We start from the raw sequence: 6,878 nt of genomic DNA, 5'->3' as shown, positions 1-6,878 counted from the left end.
GACCCTTTCACAGGGGTCACCTGATTCATAACAGTAGCAAAATTACAGTAATGAAGTAGCAACAAAAATAATTTTATGGTTGGGGGGGTCACCACCACATGAGGAACTTTATTAAAGGGTCACAGCATTAGGAAGGTTGAGAACCACTGCTTCAGAAAGTCTAGATTTCGTGAAAATTTTAAAATCACCTTTTATGCGCCCCCTCCCCCCACTTCTGATCAGGATTCTTCTATAGAATCATTCATCAAAATGTTTAACAATGGTAGCCAGGTCTTATATGATCATGACCTTTTAACAAACTGTAATGAATTTCTCATTGCTAGGTGGTGGGTTTACACCTCAGATGATGAACTCTGCATTTAGCAACTCAAATCCCTTATTAACCCTCCATATTCTCTCCCACCACCCCCATTGCTTGATAAAATAGACTTCTATAAAATTCTCACTAACAGCTTAATATTTCTTGGTATAAAAGCACCATAATTTATTTTTAGGCCCATATTTTGGGGGATATCAGCTGTTATTTCTAGCCCTTTAAGTATCCGTTAGCTCAGTCTGTAAATTTAGAGAACCTGGGCCTCCCAAAGTTGTGTGTGGGAGTGGGTGAGGACCTTGTGACCCAGATGTGGCGGCAGCTTCCAGCTCGGCAGGGCCTGAGCCAACTCACTTAGTTCTGGTCGTGTCCTAGAACAGCTGCTGCTGATTGAACTGTACCTTGCAGGGTACCTGGTGCTCTCGGCGGGCCTCAGGCCTGAACTCTTGATTGTACGATGGGGCTCACGTGTGGCAGTCAGCCCCGGACGGCTCTGACTGGCTTTGTTTCATATATGTCTGTCTGTGGTTGCGTCATGGTATTTCATTCTCGGTAAAGACACACACCAGCAAACAGGCAAACATGCTTCCGTGTAGTGGCTTCTGTGCACGCTGCCCAGTGACTGGTTACATTCTTCACCTCCTGTCAGCACTCGTTCCGCCCAGCCATGTCACTGCCGTCACCTTAGGCTCACTGCCCTACACTTCTCACCTGCGCTGCAGGGTGGCCTTTGGGCTCTGTACGTGATCGTGTGTTATAAATTTATAATTATTTCAAAACGAGCTGAAAAAATAAAAACTGGCAATTCAAAAGATAGGAAAGATTGGTCCCATATGCCCTTTACCCAATTGACTCATTGGTTACATTAAAAAAAAAACCCAAACGAAAAACATTTTTATAATGTATTGTTATTGCGAATATACACAGCAAAACATAGTAATTCAGTGACATTATATAATTTTCTTAAGCGTTGGAAAACTTTTTGAGCTCCACTGTTTTTGTTTGTGTAGAAATGACTTCGGGGGGTAGTGTCAGTCCATCGGTGAAAGGGTGCCCCAGGGTAACCATCTCGGGGTGTCTCCAGCCCCAGTAAGCCCAGTGAGTATGGATTCTTGGTCATTTGAAGTTCTGCCCACCTGGTTTGTCCTTTTCTCAGCGTCCGCTTGTTGTGTACCCGGTCAGTAACGGGGGCAGGCAGGCCAGTGTCCCACGTAGAGAGCCAGGTCGAGAGCCAGGTCGCCCAGTGGCTGGCTTCTCTGACCCTCGGGTTTCTTTCTTCCTCTTGCTCCAGGCGCGGGTAGACCAGTTGTATCGTGGACGGACCCCTTCATTTTTAAGGTGAAAGCAAACGGCATTGTGGGTGGAGTCAAAGTGTTAATGCTGGGGTCCAGCTCCTACATGCGCGGGGGTGTTCCGAACACAGGTTCAAACCTGTCTCGTTGGTGAGCGGAGGGCAGCAGATGAATCCTCTCAGTAATGCTGGTGTCTTGGCCTCCTTAACCAAACCAAACCACTGCCATACAGTCCATGCGACTCACAGTGAGCCCCCAGGACAGGGAGAACGGCTCCGTGGGTTTCCAAGCGTTGATGGGAGAAAGCCCTGCCTTTCTCGGCCTCCTTAGGGAGGCCTGCAAATAAAGGTCCCGTCTAAACAGTGGCCAGTTTAATTCAGAGCAGCTCCAATGGTTTGGTAACTGATGTTGGGGGTTCTGAAGGGGTCCTCTGATTGTAGGGGAGCGTATTATGATGAATTTTAAGATAATTGAAAGCTGCACTGTTGAAAACAGGGCAGGAAAGTTGAACCGAGGAATTTTCTTTCTTTCTTTCATGCTGTCTGTTGAGGCTCATTCTTCCAGGGTTGCTTGTGAAAGGCTATGAGCCTTTCCTTGGGAACCCTTTCCCCATGCAGTCCTGGTCTTGTCCCTTCAGACCTCTTGCTCTCCACATTAAAAGAGCATCTAGAAAGGCCAAAACTGCTCATTTGATGTGGGGTCAATCAAAGACCACATACTTCTTCAGGAAGGGTTAACGAGAAGGAAGCACCTCCTTCAGGAGTGTGTAGACCGAGGTGGAAAATAGGTCAAGACATAATGGTTTCACCTTGCGATGATACTGTTTCATAAAGTTTTTAATACTTTTTGTTGCAGTACTTTTTGACCGACCATGGTATTTCTGAAGGATAGGGAGATTCCTAGGCTCCTTAAAAACTTCATTTTTCTGGTTGTCAACCATCACATGCCCAAAAGGAAAGTGTTAGACCACCGCCAAACGGAAACAGCAGTCTGCTGCCCACCTGACTGTTTCCAGCCTCCATCCGCGGGCGGCTGTCAGGAAATGGTACATGCCGTTGCTGCCAGGTGTTCCACCTGCACGGTCCTGTACTGTGTCCTCTGCAGGGGTGCGGAGCCCACTCTCCAGGGCCCACAGGGGCAGTCCTGAGGGCTCCTTCCCACGGCTGCTACAATCGATGCTGCTGGAAACATTGTATGCAGAATGTTTTGTTTGCCTGTCTTTTTGGTTACTGTTTTTACGGAGGATTTTTCTCAGAGCTGGATGACTGGGTCAAAAGGTTGAACATTTTAATGGGTCTCTGTGGTCCCTGAGGGGACCTACGTGGGCCGGAGAGCCTGGGGGCAGGTGGAGGGAGGCTTGTTCATGGGAAGTAGGCCACGTTTATGCCTACGGGGTACCTGTCTTCCCAATGAGACCCCCATACGTAGCGTGTGAACCTGGGTAGCACCCTGTTGCTTTGCCAGAAAGTCCACGGGGGTCACTTAGGAGTTGGCTGCCCTGCACGGAGCCACATCCCTGCCCTCTTTGCACCCTGCACTGTCTTCACAAGTGCGAGAGCCCCAGGCTGCTTTGTGAAGCTGGCTCTCTCCACTGCCCTCTCCAAACCCAAGCTCAGTCAGCCTCCTCATCGCCCCCTCGGCTTGTTTTCGTTTGCCCACTTGGCTGGTTGTTTCTGGTTACACCAGAAACTACGGAAACTCTGCAAATAAAAACCACCCCTTTCTTCCCCTTCTGTTCAGGGCTGACATGATGGTTCATCTAATGGCTATAGCTATTTGGGTATGTCTTTAAGTACTTTCCAGGACTTTTTCACCCCCCGCCCCCCTAAATTACATTTACTTCCGTATTGTTGAGAACATATACAGTAAAACAGATGTCAGCTCAACGGCTTCTACACATGCGAGTCAGTGGCATTGATGACCTTGGTCGAGTTGTGCAACCCATTCTCGCCCTCAGTAACATAAACTCACCGCCCCTGAGATTCCTGTCCAACCTTTCCTGTTGCTGCTGTTAGTTGGATCCCTTCTAGATGTGTCATTAAAAAGCAGAATACTCAAAGCAGACACTCTTTACTAATTACTCTAAATTATTGTGCTGTTCGATTGTAAGAAGACTTCAGGGGATGCATTTGGTGTAAGTATTATGGTAGGATCATAGCTTTAGGGGTTCAGCCAACTGCTAAGGCTCCAGAAAACCAGACTCACTGCCATTGGTCAGTCCTGACTCAGTGACCCTGTAGGGAAGAGGATAGCAGCCCCTTTGTGTTTCTGAGGTTGTAAGTCTTTACAGGAGCAGACAACATCATCTTTCTCTTACAGAGCTGTTGATGGGTTTGAACTACTGACCTTGCAGTCATCAGCCCAACCTGTAATCCACTGCACTGCCAGGGCTTCTAGAAAAGATAAAACCCATTCAAATCTGAAATTCTCTGCATTCCCGCTGGGCGCCCCCACACCCACACACCCTCCTCCTGCTCAGGATTCTGCTGTGTGATCTTCAATCAAAATGTTCAATAATGGTAGCTGGCACCACCCAGTTCTGGTCTTGTGAGAAAACGTCACCCCCTCTGGTGACACACAGGAGAAGAATCCAGCTCTGTGTCCACCCAAAGCCGATTGCCCCAAGGCCGAGATCAGACATGCCGCCCCCATCCTATCTGCCGTTCCTCTTACAGCATGCTACTTTCCTGCTGGTTCAGTAATCCGATGTGGCCACACCGAGTTCACAGACAACACGCATGACTATGAGGGTTTATTAGGGAAGTGAATAGCTTACCACGAGCCAGGCTCATGGAACACGAAGGACAGTCGTTGGTCCTCAGCCTCCTCTAAGCCATGCGGTCCCATAGCCTCTGTCTCCGTGGGCCAGGAAGTTGGCCTGTTGCTCCGCTGCACACTCTTTGTCCTGGCGCAGCTCTGCACCACGGCCTCAGAGTCTTCCTGCCCTGCCCTCTGTTGCCACTGTTATTTTAGGCAGGGATTTTGAATGATGGCGACTCTTCTCCCTTGATGGTCCCAGGAATTCTCGCTGCCTGTTTCTGGAGTATCTCATTGACGTAACCACTAATCCCCTCTCTGAGTGTTTCGCAAACCCTGTTTGCATGGTCTCACCCAGCCTTTTGGTGGGAGTTACAATGACCTGGATACGAGGTCCACTCCAACTCATTTAACTTCACCACACAGGGCACCACACGTGAGTGGGGGTCTCGTTCATGAAGGCATGCATGAACACATTCCATACCCTTCCTCTGGCTCTGACTCTCCTTCCTCTGTTGCCCCAGGTGACTAGAGACTGGTTGTTGTGGCTTGGATGGCTGCTTGCAAGATTGTAAGACACCCCCCCCCCCAAAGGCACTGCAAAATGAATCAGGAGGTAGAACAGAAACACTAACCCCATTATTAGGCTAATTAATAACGTCCCATGAAACCAGGACCGTACATTTCCAAACCAGAGAACCAAATCCCGGGAGCCAATAGTTCCTCACTTGTTATGTTAAATGTAGCTATCGTGCAACTTTTGCCAATTCATCTTTTTATAGATCTGCAGCTTATTGACAACACTTACTTATTAGGGGTGTGACCCCATTCTTAATCGATGTGATTTCTTTATCATAGCTAACCACCCTTTTTTCTCCTCCTGCACGTATGACCTCACTAATCAACTTGGGTCTGCGAACATGCCTTTTCTTATTCTGTGTGGACAGAGAGTCCCATCCAGTATGTATCTTCTCGCGGCTGGCTTCTTTTGCTCAGCCGACTGACTTCAAGCTGCATCCCTCCGGCAGCAGGTAGCGGGACTTCATTGCCCACTGGCTGGCTGGCGTGCTCTCTTCTGTGTCGTGCCACGTTTCGCTTTTCCACTCCTCTGTTGACAGACGTTTAGGTTGTTCTCACCTTTTGGATTTTTGAGTACAGAAGGGGCTTGTGTTCAAGTTCAGAAGGTCTTAAAAGGCACAATCTTCTTTCCATCCTCTCGGCTCCCAGCCATCGGCCCTTGGTGGGTGACTGCCGGAGCACCGAGCACAGGACTCGGTGCTTGTGTTTAGCCCTCGAACAGGGGAGAACTGGGCACTGGCCTGCCTCTCCTGCACATCTCCCTCCCGTTCCTTGGAAAGCTGGGGATTGCCTTGCACTTGGTGTGGCCCCTTGCCCTGGCATTGTCTCAGGCATCGGAAGGGCCCTTGGAGTTAGAACCTGTCTTTTCCTTGCCTTATCCAGAACGTTCAGCCCAGGTCAGTCAAAGCCCAGTCACATGTCTAGTTCTAGGGTTTCTGTTTGGTTACTTTCAGAGTTTCGAGTCCTTTGCTGAAATTCTCCATCTGTAGCCTGTTTTCCAGAACTTCTATTAAGTGCAGTTATTTGGACTCCCGCTTCATGTAAATCACGCCAGGATCTTCTGTGGGTGCATTTCTGGTCTTTCTTCCTGGTGGCTTTGACTGAGGCTGGTGTTGGGTTGAAGAAACTGTAGGTCATTTAAGGTTCTGGCCATTCCTCCCCAGAGAATTGACTGGATTCTGGCAGGCAGTGGGGCTGAAGGTCCCCTGACCCACTCTTTCAGCACTGATGGGTGGCCTCCTGTCTTCAGTGCCCAGTTACTGTGGGCAGGCTGGTCAGCAAGTGCTGCCACAAATCCTGTTCAGTTCTGATGACGAATGATGATCTGTTTCAGGGTCACCCCGACTCTTAGGATGACGAGGGTCACAGCAGAAAACTTTGGGGTTTGTAGTGTTCTCTCTCCGGCAAAACTGCCTGAAGCTCTGCTCAGCCTCTGGCTTTTCAGCCAGTGCTTGCAGACAGACAGATAAGGCAGATAGCTGTCAGATGGCGGCCCACCAGACTGCACTTCCCATCTCTGTGTGATCACAGCTCCTCAAACCCGGGTTGGCTCAGTGCCTAGCCACGTCACTACATGCATTTTGAAAAGTGTTGCTATATTAAGAACATGATAGGCTGTTAGGTAGAGATGGGTATGTGATGTCAAGTTAGGCTAAAGTTGTGTGCAGAAGGGTATTTAAATCTGGGGCCTGTGTTGGAAAGGCCAGAACCCAGTGTTCCAAGACCTCTCTCCTAAGGCCTCCCACCCATTGATGGTGGGGAGTGGGGTGAGCGGGTGGGAGAAGCAGGCTACCTGGGCATTAGTGAGGTGACGTCCCGACATCAGGGGCTTGTCCTAGCTTGGTAGAGCTGGACGTGCCAAACAGAGCTTTCTTGAGTCCAGGTGTGGGTCGACCCCATGAGGCTGGGACCCAGGAGTTCCTGACTGTCGGGTGGAG

The 6,878-nt window shown here is 49.4% G+C and overlaps 1 protein-coding gene across 1 annotated transcript in view; it reads left to right on the top strand.

The window, feature by feature from the left end:
* Positions 1 to 6,878, top strand: part of CCDC12 (coiled-coil domain containing 12) — a 43,503-nt gene that overhangs the window by 32,073 nt on the left and 4,552 nt on the right. The gene's annotated exons all lie outside the window — the stretch shown is intronic.

Source organism: Echinops telfairi, unplaced genomic scaffold, assembly GCF_000313985.2.
Source record: "Echinops telfairi isolate 266 unplaced genomic scaffold, ASM31398v2 ScPeMD7_7420;HRSCAF=8458, whole genome shotgun sequence".
NCBI classification, from domain to species: Eukaryota; Metazoa; Chordata; class Mammalia; order Afrosoricida; family Tenrecidae; genus Echinops; species Echinops telfairi.
Note: the sequence above shows the minus strand (reverse complement) of the source record. Positions and strands in the feature narration are given on the sequence as shown.